This window comes from Leguminivora glycinivorella, chromosome 19, assembly GCF_023078275.1.
Source record: "Leguminivora glycinivorella isolate SPB_JAAS2020 chromosome 19, LegGlyc_1.1, whole genome shotgun sequence".
NCBI lineage: Eukaryota > Metazoa > Arthropoda > Insecta > Lepidoptera > Tortricidae > Leguminivora > Leguminivora glycinivorella.
Genome location: NC_062989.1, coordinates 17,899,479 through 17,917,496, shown reverse-complemented (window position 1 = coordinate 17,917,496; position 18,018 = coordinate 17,899,479). Strand labels below are relative to the sequence as shown.

Below are 18,018 nucleotides of genomic sequence, written 5' to 3'. Positions count from 1 at the left end.
TTTCAAAACCCTTATCATCGGCTCAGCCTAACGCCATAAGGGTAAGCCTTATATTGGGTTTTATTTGCTCTCCCTTATAGAGCATATCGTGCGAGTTTAAATCCTGTACCTCGCTCATAAAGCACACATTACTCCGAACGAAATAACATACGATCGTTACCTACGGCGGCACTGTGTGTGATATTCGCTCGTTTCTGTTTGATGGAAACGGCTGTATATAAAATAAGGTTCAATTTTCAATAACAAATATAAGTCTTATAGTTATGATAGGCTCCTGCTTTGCTCAGGTGTAACACAGGCAAACGCTGCTTTTTAGGGTTCCGTAGTCAACTAGCAACCCTTAGTTTCGCCATGTCTGTCTGTCCGTCCGTCCGTCCGTCCGCGGATAATCTCAGTAACCGTTAAGCACTAGAAAGCTGAAATTTGGTCCCAATAATTATTTATTTATTTATTTATTTATTTTCGGAACACCAACAGCTATAAATAACATTATGCTAATTTAAATAATAACATGTATTCACAGATAGAATTTGAATGGACAATATATAAAATGTACGCGCAAATTCGCACATAGCTATTGTGAAGTATGACATTAAAGATAGGAAAAAAAAAAAACTATGGCACAAATCTCGAAATATGCTACTCAGAGTGAGCAGTACCCGAAGTCCAGCTGATGCTGAACCCTGGCTGCATCTAGGGGAACTCGGGTTTAGTGTAACACAGACAAACGCTGTTTTCGTCATCGGACTTGTCTTGATGAGTACTCGAGTGAGCAGTACCCGAAGTCCAGCTGATGCTGAACCCTGGCTGCATCTAGGGGAACTCGGGTTTAGTGTAACACAGGCAAACGCTGTTTTCGTCATCAGACTTGTCTTGATGAGTACTCGAGTGAGCAGTACCCGAAGTCCAGCTGATGCTGAACCCTGGCTGCATCTAGGGGAACTCGGGTTTAGTGTAACACAGGCAAACGCTGTTTTCGTCATCGGACTTGTCTTGATGAATACTCGAGTGAGCAGTATCCGAAGTCCAGCTGATGCTGAACCCTGGCTGCATTTAGGGGAACTCGGGTTTAGTGTAACAAGGCAAACGCTGTTTTCGTCATCGGACTTGTCTTGATGAGTACTCGAGTGAGCAATACCCAAAGTCCAGCTGATGCTGAACCCTGGCTGCGCCTAGGGGAACTCGGGTTTAGTGTAACACAGGCAAACGCTGTTTTCGTCTTTGGACTTGTCTTAATGAGTATTTGGGTGACCTGTACCCAAGATAGAGCTGATGCTGAAACCTGGCTGTACCTAGGGGAACTCGGGTTTGGTGTAACATAGGCAAACGCTGTTTGCGTCATCGGACTTGTCTTGACGAGGACTTGGGTGCGCAATAGCCAAGACAGCGCTGTAGCTGAGCTCTGGCGATATCTATGGCAACTCTGGTTTCGGTGCATTATAATATAGAAATATTTCATGCAATGTCAAGTTAGGCATAAAACATAATATTAACTGAACAAAAATTCTACCAGAAGTGAATATTAACATCAAGTAATTATAACAAATTTATTAATTTGCCATACATAAAACACTTTATTTATGTCTAAAAAAATACGTATGTATATCCATTTGAATATCAAAATTAAGTACAGTCGATTTCACTAATAGTAACACAGGGAATAAAGAGAATACTGGAGTTCCAAGCGTCCATAGACTGCGGTAACTACTTACTATCAGACGGGCTGTATGCTTGATTGCCACCAGAAAAGCATTTTTGTTTCAAACGATCTTCATAGAATTCACAACAATCAACAGAAATAGTTTGACAGATTCTATGGTACTACTCAACTCAACCAAGTACCAGCAATAAAGACGAGTCTAAGATATTTCACACGAAACATACTATAAACAGAAAACAGCGTTTATTTATATTGCACCGAACCTGAGTTACCTTAGGTACCACCAGGTCTCAGCTATAGCGCTGGCTTGGGTACTGCGCACCCAAGTCCTCATTAAGGCAGGGCCTATAACGAAAACCAGGTTTGTCTTTGTTGCACCAAACCTAAGTTCCCCTAGGTACAGCCAGAGTTTAATATCAGCTTTACCAGTACTCATCAAGACAAGTCCGATGACAAAAACAGCGTTTACCTATGTTGCACGAAACCCGAGTTCCCCTAGGAATAGCCAGGGTTCAGCATCAGCTCTACCCTGGTTACTGCTCACTCAAGTACTCATCAAAACAAGTCCGATGACGAAAACAGCGCTTGCCTATGTTACACCAAACCCGCGTTCCCCTGGGAAAAGCCAGGGATCAGCATCAGCTCTACCTTGGTTACTGCTCACTCAAGTACTCACCAAGACAAGTCCGATGAAGAAAACAGCGCTTGCCTATGTTACTCCAAAACCGCGTTCCCCTGGGAAAAGCCAGGGTTCAGCATCAGCTCTAGCTTGGTTACTGCTCACTCAAGTACTCATCAATACAAGTCCGATGAAGAAAACAGCGTTTGCCTATGTTGCACGAAACCCAAGTTCCCTTTGGAATAGCCAGGGTTCAGCATCAGCTCTACCTTGATTACTGCTTACTCAAGTACTCATCAAGACAAGTCCGATGACGAAAACAGCGTTTGCGTATGTTGCACGAAACCCGAGTTCCCCTAGGAATAGCCAGGGTCCAGCATCAGCTCTACCTTGGTTACTGCTCACTCAAGTACTCATCAAGACAAGTCCGACGACGAAAACAGCGCTTGCCTATGTTACTCCAAACCCGCGTTCCCCTAGGAATAGCCAGGGTTCAGCATCAGCTCTACCTTGGTTACTGCTTACACAAGTACTCACCAAGACAAGTCCGATGAAGAAAACAGCGCTTGCCTATGTTACTCCAAAACCGCGTTCCCCTGGGAAAAGCCAGGGTTCAGCATCAGCTCTAGCTTGGTTACTGCTCACTCAAGTACTCATCAATACAAGTCCGATGAAGAAAACAGCGTTTGCCTATGTTGCACGAAACCCGAGTTCCCTTAGGAATAGCCAGGGTTCAGCATCAGCTCTACCTTGGTTACTGCTCACACAAGTACTCATCAAGACAAGTCCGATGACGAAAACAGCGCTTGCCTATATTACTCCAAACCCGCGTTCCCCTGGGAAAAGCCAGGGTTCAGCATCAGCTCTACCTTGGTTACTGCTCACTCAAGTACTCATCAATACAAGTCCGATGACGAAAACAGCGTTTGCCTATGTTGCACGAAACCTGAGTTTCCTTAGGAATAGCCAGGGTTCAGCATCAGCTCTACCTTGGTTACTGCTCACACAAGTACTCATCAAGACAAGTCCGATGACGAAAACAGCGCTTGCCTATGTTACTCCAAACCCGCGTTCCCCTGGGAAAAGCCAGGGTTCAGCATCAGCTCTACCTTGGTTACTGCTCACTCAAGTACTCGTCAATACAAGTCCGATGACGAAAACAGCGTTTGCCTATGTTGCACGAAACCCGAGTTCCCTTAGGAATAGCCAGGGTTCAGCATCAGCTCTACCTTGGTTACTGCTCACTCAAGTACTCATCAATACAAGTTCGATGAAGAAAACAGCGTTTGCCTATGTTGCACGAAACCCGAGTTCCCTTAGGAATAGCCAGGGTTCAACATCAGCTCTACCTTGGTTACTGCTCACTTAAGTACTCATCAAGACAAGTCCGATGACGAAAACAGCGTTTGCGTATGTTGCACGAAACCCGAGTTCCCCTAGGAATAGCCAGGGTTCAGCATCAGCTCTACCTTGGTTACTGCTCACACAAGTACTCATCAAGACAAGTCCGATGACGAAAACAGCGCTTGCCTATGTTACTCCAAACCCGCGTTCCCCTGGGAAAAGCCAGGGTTCAGCATCAGCTCTACCTTGGTTACTGCTTACACAAGTACTCACCAAGACAAGTCCGATGAAGAAAACAGCGCTTGCCTATGTTGCACGAAACCCGAGTTCCCTTAGGAATAGCCAGGGTTCAGCATCAGCTCTACCTTGGTTACTGCTCACACAAGTACTCATCAAGACAAGTCCGATGACGAAAACAGCGCTTGCCTATATAACTCCAAACCCGCGTTCCCCTGGGAAAAGCCAGGGTTCAGCATCAGCTCTACCTTGGTTACTGCTCACTCAAGTACTCATCAATACAAGTCCGATGACGAAAACAGCGTTTGCCTATGTTGCACGAAACCTGAGTTCCCTTAGGAATAGCCAGGGTTCAGCATCAGCTCTACCTTGGTTACTGCTCACACAAGTACTCATCAAGACAAGTCCGATGACGAAAACAGCGCTTGCCTATGTTACTCCAAACCCGCGTTCCCCTGGGAAAAGCCAGGGTTCAGCATCAGCTCTACCTTGGTTACTGCTCACTCAAGTACTCGTCAATACAAGTCCGATGACGAAAACAGCGTTTGCCTATGTTGCACGAAACCCGAGTTCCCTTAGGAATAGCCAGGGTTCAGCATCAGCTCTACCTTGGTTACTGCTCATTCAAGTACTCATCAATACAAGTTCGATGAAGAAAACAGCATTTGCCTATGTTGCACGAAACCCGAGTTCCCTTAGGAATAGCCAGGGTTCAGCATCAGCTCTACCTTGGTTACTGCTCACACAAGTACTCATCAAGACAAGTCCGATGACGAAAACAGCGCTTGCCTATGTTACTCCAAACCCGCGTTCCCCTGGGAAAAGCCAGGGTTCAGCATCAGCTCTACCTTGGTTACTGCTCACTCAAGTACTCGTCAATACAAGTCCGATGACGAAAACAGCGTTTGCCTATGTTGCACGAAACCCGAGTTCCCTTAGGAATAGCCAGGGTTCAGCATCAGCTCTACCTTGGTTACTGCTCACTCAAGTACTCATCAATACAAGTCCGATGACGAAAACAGCGTTTGCCTATGTTGCACGAAACCCGAGTTCCCTTAGGAATAGCCAGGGTTCAGCATCAGCTCTACCTTGGTTACTGCTCACACAATTACTCATCAAGACAAGTCCGATGACGAAAACAGCACTTGCCTATGTTACTCCAAACCCGCGTTCCCCTGGGAAAAGCCAGGGTTCAGCATCAGCTCTACCTTGGTTACTGCTCACTCAAGTACTCATCAATACAAGTCGGATGACGAAAACAGCGTTTGCCTATGTTGCACGAAACCCGAGTTCCCTTAGGAATAGACAGGCTTCAGCATCAGCTCTACCTTGGTTACTGCTCACTCAAGTACTCATCAATACAAGTTAATTGTATTGATTTTCGGCCAACACTGTATATTTACATGCATACATACATATTTACATAATTATATTCATACATACATACCTATACCTACATACATTCATACATACCTACATACATTCATACGTACGAACATACATACTGATCTATGGGCGACGATGATCAACTGGTAAATACCAGTCATCAGTCCCTTGTCTCCCAGTTCATTAAAAATAATTTCTAGCCGTGTTCTACTTTTATCCAACGAAAACATGTTTCACTGCAAAATTAAACATGGGGCGCATAGTGCGGAGTGGCAACAGCGCATTTTCCTTCCGCCTCTTACACTAGCTTAGATTCATAATCCTGTCTCTTTCACGCAAGGCTCGACTACGCTTCAACAAAAGGGAAAGCCTTATAAATAGCGCTTAAAATAAGGGTAACCCTTATTAAAGGATTGCAAGCCGTATCGGATAGCGCTAAGCCAATGCACAGGGCTAGCTTTATTGTTTTGCTAAGTTTTTTGTAAGGGCTAGTCAAATGAATGGGCTTGCAGTTCGAAAGGGAGAGTCTCTCGATTGGGTCGTCCTTACGTTAGGGATTCCCAATGAAAGGCTTGTAGCGCGGAAGGGGTTGTCCGGTCCCTGCTGCAACCTATCAAGTTCAAAATAATTTTCCTAGAAAGTCTTTAGAAAGTAGCGTGATTGATATATATCAGTACCAAATTTCAGCTTTCTATTGCTAACGGTCACTGAGATTATCCGCGGACGGACAGACATGGCGAAACTATAAGAGTTCCTAGTTGATTACGGAACCATAAAAACTAGCCGAAAACTGAAAAACTACGAAATATTCCGATGGTATCGGTATGTGGATACAGCATTTTTTTTATACCACGTCGGTGACAAACAGGTATACGGTCCGAGGAAAGCGGTTACCGTAACCCATGGACGCCTGCAACTCAACTGCATAATACCAACATAGAAAACCTAACCGAAATAACCGAATATTCGGGTAGTATCGGTCCATCCAACCCCATATCAAAAAAGTTGTAATGGATTCAGTAATACTACCATGCCTCACCTGCGGTTGCCAAGCATGGATGGACGTTCGATTCCACAATTAGACACAAAATTGAAACAACACAGAAGAGAATGGAGATAAGTATACTAGGCATAAAATTAAAGGATAGAGTTAGGAATGAAGTCATAAGGAGAAAAACAAATATTACAGACTGACGACAGATGGACCATACGAACTGTAAAGTGGCCTGGGCCACTGGGCTCAAGAGGCAGAGGCCGTCCACGTGGGAGATGGTCGGACGAATTAGTGGCAATGGCAGGTCCAAAATGGACAGAGACAGCTCAAGACAGAGAGGAGTGGAATTCCTTGGGGGAGGCTTTTACCCGAAAGACATACATATTTATTTTAAGTTAATTTTATTTTTTCTCTTATTGCCAAATATTTCTCATTTATGTTTTAAGTATGTGTGGAACAAATAAAGCTTTATTTATTTATTTATTTTATTTTATCGGTCCATCCCTACCCAGTTGAACTGAGATCTCCGGCGCCGGTGATCATGAATATTCAGGGCAGCAATTACCAAAACAGACGGTGACGCCGGTTGTTTCTAGCCTAGTGACAGTGCTCTGAATAGTCGGAATCATTCAACCCTTACTACGAACCACTGACAGTATAAACACAATAAGCTAACTTCTACGTTCCTTACTACAATAAATTAGAGATGTATAAGGTCTCTAAAGTCCGAATTACAACTAAAACTACACACAATCAGATACAAAAAAGTCTCAGATAAATTTTAGAGGTAACAATGACTATACATGTTACAACAGAATGATAGCTTAATCTAATTATTCTTAGAGTTGAAAAGGGTCTCCAAGAGTTAAAATCGTAGAATCCAAATATTAGACAAAAGGAAAGAAATACTTGAGAACCGAACAAAGTATCTCAATGACAGTAATCTGCAGATAAGGCACAGCGAGGTAAATCTCGACTGGGGGGCTATTGCAACTGATCCATTTTTTCCATTATTAGACTATAATGTTGAGTTCTACATGTATCCACTGATCACGCCTACCATTATATAACCGGTGGACACTCTATTTAATAATGCAAACATTGTAAAACATGGAAAAATGGACCAGTTACGTTATTACCCACCAGGCGAGATTTGCCCCGCTGTACCTTATATAAGTTTTCATTACCTATCTTTTTTTTTAATCAAAATATTGAAAACATTTTTTATTGATAAAGACTAATAATCTGCCAGAATGCTTTAAATATTTGTTTAGATATAGCCAAAGAGGATCGAGTACCTATTATCGAAAGTTACTGTTAAAGTAAATTGTGTAATCACAGTGCATAGACTTCCATCTCTCGACATAAGCTTAAAACTTTTGAATCTCAGTTTTGACAATTTGGTACATATTGTTAGCTTGATATGTATTAAAATGTCAAATATTAATATTAGCGCCATCTAGCCGAGCGTTCCCCAAAGGTGTAACGCCATCTAGGCCACCGTACCTTTTTCTCTAGGGTTTTGAGGTACGTTTTTTTCTTAGACTTTATCCGTCTATACGGAGTTACATTATGTCTTTGGATATAGCCAAAGAGGATAGATTATTAAAGAGCGTTACTGTCAAAGTAAAATGTGTAATCACAGTGCATATACTGCCATCTCTCGACACGGCTTAAAACTTTTGAACCTCAGTTTTGACAATTTGGCCCATATTCTTAGCTTGATATGTTTCAAAATGTAAAATATTAATATTAGCGCCATCTAGCCGAGCGTACCCCAAAGGTGTATCGCCATCTAGCTCACCGTACCTTTTTCTGTATGGTTTCGGGTACGTTTTTTTCTTAGACTTTATCTGTCTATACGAAGTTATATAGGTCTTTGATATAGCATAATAATTGATTATCGTAATTTCTAGAACAGTGCAGTCTTTGACAGCAACTGTCAAAGCGCTAACAACGTATTACCACTCGGCCAACTCGTTACGGAGTTCGACTCGCGACTCGATACTCCAGGGACGCCCAATAGCTAGACGCAACTTTTAAGTACATTGTCGTGTCGGTAATACAATTTGTGTATCCGTGGGATGAGAAAGATATTATTTAAGTTGATAATTTAGTAATCGATCATTTTAAATTGACTCAAACTTTTTCATCGAATTTGCAAAACGTCGCAAATCTAATCTAACGTGTATTATTTTAGACGACCGGTCTGGCGCAGTCTGGTAGTGACCCTGCCTGCTACGCCGTAGTCCCGGGTTCGAATCCCGGTAAGGGCATTTATTTGTGTGATGAGCACAGCCATATTTGTTCCTGAGTCATGGATGTTTTCTATTTTATAGTATTTATATATAATATAATAAATATCGTTGGCTGAGTATCCACAACATAAGCCTTCTTGAGCTTACCGTGGGCCTCATTCAATCTGTGTATTAATGTAATATTTACATACATACATACATACAATCACGCCTGTATCCCATGAAGGGGTAGGCAGAGCACATGAAACTACTCAAGTTTCAGTGCCACTCTTGGCAAATAAGGGGTTGACAGAAAACGAAATTGTGACATAATATTTATATATTTAATATTTATTTATTTATTATTAACATTTAAAAAAAATCAGAAAATGATTGGAATTATTTATTTGCCTTGTCCAAAATCAATTTTTATCCCGATCAAAGCATGCATGCAAATAAATACGATTTCATTCTCTTTCGCAATGAAAATTAAATATCAATCAGCTGTCAGATGGGTTCAGGCGACGCATAATTGCGTTTTCCTTTGTGTGAGTGTCCAGTTGTCCACGCTGTTTTTAATCGGTCACTCTGGACAGGGATATAAAACATTATGTTTTGATGAAGTTTTCATTTGATTATTCTTATTGAATGTGTTATTTATTTATTTACATTAATTATTATAAATAAAGTCATTTATGTTTATAAAATGTATAGTCAATTAAACCATAAAATTCCTTCTGTTCTTTTATAAACTGAAATTTGTTTTGTCTATTTCACAGATGTCATATATACCATAGATCAAGCAAACGTATCTACTTAGCGTGTCAAATGAACTCAGTGAAATCCACTGAGTTGTCCGTCTTTACTCGCAGCTTGCAGCTTTCGGGCGTCAATTTTTGTAAGTTGAAGTCAACCAATACATAAAAAATGCCTCGTTACGTGATATTCAATTGCAACAACACAAAAATTATGAACAATCAAGAGCCTGAGACATATTTAAAATTACAGGCAAGAATCAACTTCAGTACAAAATTTGACACGCTCGGCCCCTATACAAATATATGAATTTGTTTCTTCTATCTAAATTAAGTTCTGTGGTCTATTTCATGTTTGAAATTATATATGCTAAATTTATTATGATATTTTACTCTTGATTGTAAGGCCGTTTTCACATTATCCGATCCGATATCGGATGTCGGAAGGGTTTCAATAGAAAAAATCCAAGATGGCGCCTGTAATGTATGGGATATCGGTCCGACATCCGATATCGGATCGGATAATGTGAAAACGCAGTAACGGGCTCAAACATTAATTTCTTTTGGCAAAACGAGCAGACGATTCGGCTGACGGTAAGCAATGCTTTCGCCTATGAATACTTACAATACCCTTCTGTTGAAGGTGTATAATTAGGATACTGTTCGCGTATTAGCAAAGCGACTACATCGGGGAAATACTGCAAAAAGCCCAGATCAAAATGAACCGAAACCGATGAGCGAGTATGAAAAACGTTATGAAAACGAGTGAAGTGATGTTTAATAGTCGATGGAAATCTCTGCTGCTGCTATGCATGCAGGTGTACCTACTTGTGTAGCTAAATGCACCACAGCCAACAACACCGGGTTAAATACACACAGAATCAGGAAACGCTCGGCGCATCCTAACGACTATTCGCCGCGACTCAAATGTTTGTGTATTGTGAATATTCATGAGCGCCGGCGCCGGTGGCATTTCGACGGAATTCCGGATGGGGTAGACAATGATTTAGAACGGATTTAAATATATTAATAATAATAGTTTATTGCTTCCACATTGGTTTTTTTACAGATGTTCTTAATTCTAAAATTGGATCACAATATGGCACCCTGTAAGGGTATTGCAAATGTATAAGTATCTAACACTAACACAAGTGACACAAAACATAAATTAGGTATAACTATATTCTTACATAAATGTTTAGTTATGGCAGATATCTATTACTTTCAAAATATTCTTGTATAGAATAAAAACAATTACTTATTAAATAGTTTTTCAGTAAGCTTATGAATTTATCATATTTTTGCTCTCTAGCTATTTGATTTGGCAGACTATTGAAAATTCGTATTAACATACTATAGGGGCTCTTATTACTTATCTGTAGGTTACTGGCAGGAAGGGATATTTTATTTTGATGTCTTAAATTGAAAGTACAAGTGTGACGATCTTTTGCTTTGAAAGACAGGTCAGGATCAGAATCAGAATCAGAAATGTTTTATTGCAAGATTATGGTATTTACAATAATAGTAAAGGTGTAAGGTACATTTCTTGAGTAACACATAATCTACCCATCAAGAGCATGCAATAATATTTTCATTATAATTGTCTCACAAGTTTTAGGCTTATTATAAAATTATTACTAACATACTATGGATTAATTGACATAATTATATTGGAATTTATTTGTTATACAATACTTCATCGAAATTAAAATCAAAATATTCTGTTAGATTATAGAAACTTGTTTTAATTAGAATTTTCTTTAGCGTTTCTTTAAACTTTTTTCCAGACATCATTTTAATGTCGTTTGGCAAATGGTTGTATATCTTAATACTTTGATGTTTTTGTACAAATTTACATGCTTATAATATATAACCTAGGAACATAACATACCCTCTAGCTAAGAGCATGATATTATATAGGCCAATTGAATATGGAAGTGCGATAGAAAAAGCTACAATACGGTATGGAGTACTAACGATTGTCCTGGCTGTATCTTATGTGTGCGTAGCCGAATGTACGAACGCTCACGAAACGCTCACGATAATATCTTTCGTAGCTATCTAAACCCTGGGTGGCTAGCCGAATGGCACAATCGCTCACGAAACGCTCACGAAACGAAGCGCTAGTAGATATCTATCTCTATCGCGATTGCGTATTGGCGCGACAGAGCCAGCGGCGTATCGCTTTCGTTTGGCGTCGGTGAGAAGTTATTGATATAACAGAATTTTGCACAAAATTTTGCAGAATTTTGCCCTTTGATGTTGAAAATGCCGCCACTCTATAAAACAAACAGACCGCACACGAGCAGCCGACATTAAATTCTATTGCACGGCGCGAAGGTCGAAAGCCGCGCCCGCACCTGGGCGTAGGTAGCGAGATCGGGTGCACGTGCGCTTACCTTTGAAATCGCCGACACACAGGTGTCGCCGTTCGCCCACTCTTTTCATTTATGTTTCTGTTTCAATCGGTTAGCCGTATGCCGGCCGGCAATAAAGGTTGTTTTTTTAACCGACTTCAAAAAAAGTAGGAGGTTCTCAATTCGACTGAATGTTTTTTAGGGTTCCGTAGTCAACTAGGAATCCTTATAGTTTCCCCCTGTCTGTCTGTCTGTCCGTCCGTCCGCGGATAATCTCAGTAACCGTAAGCACTAGAAAGCTGAAATTTGGTACCAATGTATCAATCACGCCAACAAAGTGCAAAAATAAAAAATGGAAAAAAATGTTTTATTAGGGTACCCCCCCTACATGTAAAGTGGGGGCTGATTTTTTTTTCATTCCAACCCCAACGTATGATATATTGTTGGATAGGTATTTAAAAATGAATAAGGGTTTACTAAGATCGTTTTTTGATAATATTAATATTTTCGGAAATAATCGCTCCTAAAGAAAAAAAAAGTGCGTCCCCACCCCTCTAACTTTTGAACCATATGTTTAAAAAATATGAAAAAAATCACAAAAGTAGAACTTTATAAAGACTTTCTAGGAAAATTGTTTTGAACTTGATAGGTTCAGTAGTTTTTGAGAAAAATACTGAAAACTACGGAACCCTACACTGAGCGTGGCCCGACACGCTCTTGGCCGGTTTTTGATCATATTAATATTTTCGGAAATAATCGCTCCTAAAGGAAAAAAAGTGCGTCCCCCCCCCCTCTATATTTTGAACCTTATGTTTAAAAAAATATGAAAAAAGATCAAAAAAGTAGAACTTTATAAAGACTTTCTAGGAAAATTGTTTTGAGAAAAATACGATAAACTACGGAACCCTACACTGAGCGTGGACCGACACGCTCTTGGTCGGTTTTTTTGTTACTCGATATCTCCGAGAATCGTGGACCGATTTTCAAATTATTTTTTTAATCGAACGGGTATAACCCCGAGATGGTCCTATTGGCACCAAGTCCCAGGCGGCGCGGCGCGCGCCACGCCGCCTGGGGCGCGTCTTACGTCCTTCCTATACAAAATGTACTGAGGAGACGATTTTTGAATTACACTCAGGTGGCGTGGCGCGGACGTCCGTCCGCGCCCCGAGACACGCGACGCTCTGGTGTGGCCGGTACCTTACGTCCCTAACCTATTAACCGATCCGCCGCGGTGACGCGGCCGGTGCGCGGCGCGCTCTCCCAGGCCCGCGCCCCGCGCGCTCCCCCGCCCCGCGACAGCCGCTCTACGACAACTTTGCACCCTTTTAAATTACTGACATTTACAGTTTCTTAAGCGCGACCTTCACAGTATTAATTTTGATAAAATCATGATTATAGTACACAAAAACCTGGTCTTAAGCAAAAAAATCTCAGTTACAATTTATACCTACTGAGAAATTCATGTTTATTTAAGCGTTAAAAATATATGTTTAAGATCGGTGTTAAATGTCTATATATACTTAATACAATGCAAATTGATATATATATCATGGTCACCATTTTTACCTACCTAGATATTCACATTAAATGAAAACGGTAAAAAAAAGTACACAATCAGATTTATTTTCTGTGTAATATCGCTAATAACTGATCGCATCTGAGTGCACCACAAAGTTAATCTAACAAAGTTTTCGGTTAACTATTTTGCTGTTAGCGAAAAGTGGGATAATGTACTTTATCTCATGATTTTTATAAGATATGAATACGATCGTCTTTTTTTTTATCTATGTACATAATTACTATTTGATGCTTAATAATAATACCCAATAAAATATCAAAAAGGACGAGTTATTGAATTATGTCCAGGGTACCTTACTTTTACTCCACTAAAATGCCATTCGGCTACGGGGCCTGACCAGATATATATGACTACGCGCCATCTTGCGGATTTTCATTAGAACTATTTTTCTCTTTATACTAAACTGAACTGTCACCCCATACATCAGAAAAACAGCGGCCTCCTGACAACAATCATATATATATATATTTTTTTTTTTTTGTCTGAATAGGTAGACGTTTGACCACGATCACACCTGATGGTAAGTGATGATGCAGTCTACGGTGAAGCACGCTTACCTATGAGATACCTATTTACTCTTGCTTTGAAGAGACCTGCCGGCGTATCATGCTGCCAATTTTATCACTTATCCACGTGGATAAAGCATCCGTCACGCTTTAGCAAGTATGTTAGTGTGAGAGTGACAGATGTCTTATCCACGTGGATAAGTGATAAAATTGACAGCATGATACGCCGGCAGGATTGTACTCATGTGCAAATAAAGACTCAAGCAGGGCATTAAATAAAACAAATAAATATAGGACATTCTTACACAAATTGACTGAGTATTTATTTGTGTGATGGACACAGATATTTGTTCCTGAGTCATGGATGTTTTTTATGTATATAAATATTTGTATATTATATATATCGTTGTCCGAGTACCCACAATACAAGCCTTCTTGAGCTAACCGTGGGGCTCAGTCAATCTGTGTAAGAATGACCTATATTTATTTATTTATTTAATCATATAGGTATGTTTGGACAGGCTTTATCTCTATCGCTCTTGCATATAGGTGCGACAGAGCCAGACTACACTTCTGCGGCGTTTTAGTGGCGTTTCGCGTCGCAGAAATGCCATTCGAATACGGGGCCTGACGTGGCTTCATGATATACAAGCACATTTCTTACTTACTTGGCTGGTGCGATAACCCAAAATGAGTTTTGCCCTCCAACACAAGAGCACGCCACTTTGTTCGGTCTTGAGCGGTATCGCGCGAGCTTTCGCCGACGTTTCTTACCTGAAACATAACAATTTGATGTTAAAGAAAATGTCATATCTGAAAAAGATCGGTAGGTATGTACATTCAACCAATTAGAACCATGGCCACTCTACAACCATGTCAATATGACAAGCAGTAAGAGATTTCTTACAATCTGATTTATAACGTCACTATGACATAGTCCTGCAGTGGCCTAGGGTTCCAATTGGTTGTCTGTACATGTGTGGTTTCTTAATATGTATTTGTTTAATGCCTAAGGCTTCTTGTTAGAATGACATAAATGTCATAATTGCATTGCATGACCACCATGACAACCCCCCTCCCTCCCCCCTTGGGTTAGCGCAGAAGCTGCGACTTGCTACCACTGGTGACTGGACTCAGTCTATGCAGTGGGTAAGAATGTCCTAACTATTATATTTATGTATTTATGTGCATTTATTTATAAAGGTTAGAAAACTGGGATACGGGATACGGCTCGCCTTTGTACATAACCATTATAATTATTCACTGTACTTCATGTAATTTGTTCTGTGCAATAAAGTGTTTACTACTACTACTACTATTATTAAAACTCATTGGCGCAGTCAGTAGATTCGGGTTGGTATTACAATATCAATCCACATAATTATTTGGTTGTAATGAAATTTCCATCGACCGTGTGATATTATTTCATTTATAATAGTACGTATGAAAAAATAGATCTTAACAATACACTAATATTGGCGCCATTCTTACTGACAAAATGGTATCACCGCTCTTATAAGACCAGTCACCGGCAATAACATCGCACAAAAAGAAGGCTGCATAAATGTTTGACATGCTCTTATGGCTAGAAATAACTTTGTGTCAGATATTTTTGCGGACTTCTGTTTGTCCGGCGTTTTTGCCGGTGACCGTCCATGGGTAGGCCCATACCGCCATACCACAGTATAAGGACCACTCAGTAGTTAATCTCCAGCAGCGGCGACGCGATCAGTAGTTGGCTCTCTCGCACGCGCCGCGCGACACGGCAGCGCGGCCCGTACAGACTAGTACTGAAGCGACCTCCAGGTACTCGCTGCACCTCGCTGCGTGCGAGCGCTACTCAAGGACAAACCGCGCAGCGCAAAATTTGTTACAAGAATTATTACTGGTTTTATACTCTGCCCATACTGTTGTTGCCCCGTAGGCTACAAAAAAAGTGTCCTAAAAGTAAAGTATCAGATGAAACGAACAGTTTATTAGCAAATTACTGAAGCGGAATGTTGCCTCAGCCGTTAAAAGGGACTTTTCTGGCCTAGGGCGTAATGTATTTTTAAATGTTTGTTTTTGAGACTTTCAAATGTACGGAAATAATTTAGGAAAAATAACCTTTGATATTAATTTAATGTTTTATTAATAGGAAGGAACTTTTCCTGTCCCAATATTTATAAGGGTTTCTTTGAAAATCTGAAATCTCGCATTGCGCCGTAGATCACGTACACGTGGAAGAAATCACGTCAGGAAGCCTAGCCAAATTACAATCGTTGACGCTAGATGCCGATCGAAACGCAGGCTGGCTCTTTCGCGCCAACACGAAGCAACGATAGATATGTGGCGTCTCCTTTGTCAATTGTCTTTCAAGCGCATGTTACGCTAGCATGCTGTTAGACAAAGTTCAATAGTTGTCCTCATGATGTTTCACAATGGACATTTTATTTTATATATGAATTTTATGTATATTTATTATATTTAGCATTATTTATGTATGTATATGTAGATATAACTAGTTAGGCAAATTTTAATATGTATATAGTTCCTTTTTATTTCACTACTTAACTGTTTTATGACCCTACACCAACACGATCTCTCGGTTTAGCCCACGGTTGACTGGTAGAGAATGCCTGCTAGCATTAAGTCCGCCATTTGTACTTTTATTTAATTGTGCAATAAAGTTTAAATAAATAAATAAAGTCGTGCCACAGTAATCTAACAGATGGCGCTTAACGACTGCTAGAGGCTAGTGCGGAAAGTTGTATCAATCCTACAACACGCTAACGGAGTTCCGAAAGTCAATCACATATGAACGGTGAAATAAAAAAGACCGTTCAAACTTTGCGTAGTGACTTTAGAGGTCATAATGAACAACTTTTATTATACCAATGCTGAAACTAAAAAAAAATTGGCTGTTCCATAGAAACAAGCGGCATCATGACAGTCGAAATGTATATAATAGCCAAATTTTTTTTTCGCGATTTCAGCATTGCTGCCATAATAAAAGTTATAAACTGAAAGTTATAAACTGAGTTAAGAGGTCGAACCATTTTCGGTTCTACTTCCGAGATGGCGGGGGCACCATAAGCCTTCGGTATTTTTTTTTATATTATGGACTGATCGGCGATTGACCCTAGTCACACCTGATGGGAAGTGAAGACAGAGTCTAAGATGAAGCTCACCGATTCAGTAATAGCCTATTCACTCTTATACTTTCATATACTTGAAAATGTCGACGCTTGCCACCGTGTCCGAATAGCCGAGTGGTTTAGGCATCCGTCGCGCTGGAGGACGCTGGTTCGAATCCAGCTTTGAACACTTGGAGGCCTTGGTCACTTTTTCTTTGTATATGACATTTATTTCAGTTTATAGTTAAAATAGTAGTGTGTCCACTAAAAAATACAAATTAAATTATTTTCTATGAGGATAAATTAATTTGTTCTAAGAATGATAAAAGTTGGGTTGTAAACCTTGAAATGTAGATGTCGCTGGTGATGCATGACTACGTCACGGTGACGTAGTCGTGCATCACAGTCGCAATGGTTAAATTCGCAGTCATGGACGGATGGTCGGCTGGCGCAATTGGTAACGCATTGGACCGGCAATCCAAGGATGTGGGTTCGAGTCCCACGTTGGCCAGAGTCGATCACTGTTGATTTTTTCATTGCGATTGATGTCTGCATTTATAATTTGAGATTTATAAAGTGGTACGTTCCACAATAGAAAAGGAAAAATCTATATGTTAATATAAAAAAAAAATGGATTATTAACAATAATAAAAGTTGTTCATAATGATGCAAAGTTTGAATGGTTCTTTTTATTTCAACCTGTATACTTCTGTCAATTTTTCTATGGGCTTCGGCCCCATAAAGTACTCTCTGTTACCATCCACCGCACCTTTCCCACAGATAACTACGATAGCGATATTACCGTAAGCGTTTGCGCATTGGCTACGCACCCAGGAGCCAAACACCCTCATTTATTACGCCGCTAATATAATTTACATCTACTATAGATTTATCGAACCAACGGGAAATATATTTCCGCTTTTCGGGGACTGGGTAAAATGTGCCTACTTACTGGGACTTTTACGATAAAATGGTAGGCTATTTATATTCCTATTGCCTCTATATTATATTATTTTAACTACGTGTCAACTTTTTAGTACTAAAGAAAAGAACAAGAAATAAATTGAAATTACGGATGAACAGGTCTTCTGTGATGGGAATATGAATTAAAAATGCATTGTAGCTATTTGTATATCTACTTAACTTTTTATAATAATTTAAGGAATTAGCTGTGCTCAAAAAATACCTTAAGTTATTTTATAATAATTTAAGGAATTAGGGGGAC

The 18,018-nt window shown here is 40.2% G+C and overlaps 1 protein-coding gene and 1 non-coding gene across 2 annotated transcripts in view; one reads left to right on the top strand and one right to left on the bottom strand.

The window, feature by feature from the left end:
* The window catches only part of LOC125236327 (calcium/calmodulin-dependent protein kinase kinase 2), a 178,354-nt gene that overhangs the window by 77,783 nt on the left and 82,553 nt on the right, over positions 1-18,018 (bottom strand). The gene's annotated exons all lie outside the window — the stretch shown is intronic.
* Trnaa-ggc lies at positions 17,233-17,304 on the top strand. Its single transcript has one exon. It is a non-coding gene; the product is annotated as a tRNA-Ala (tRNA).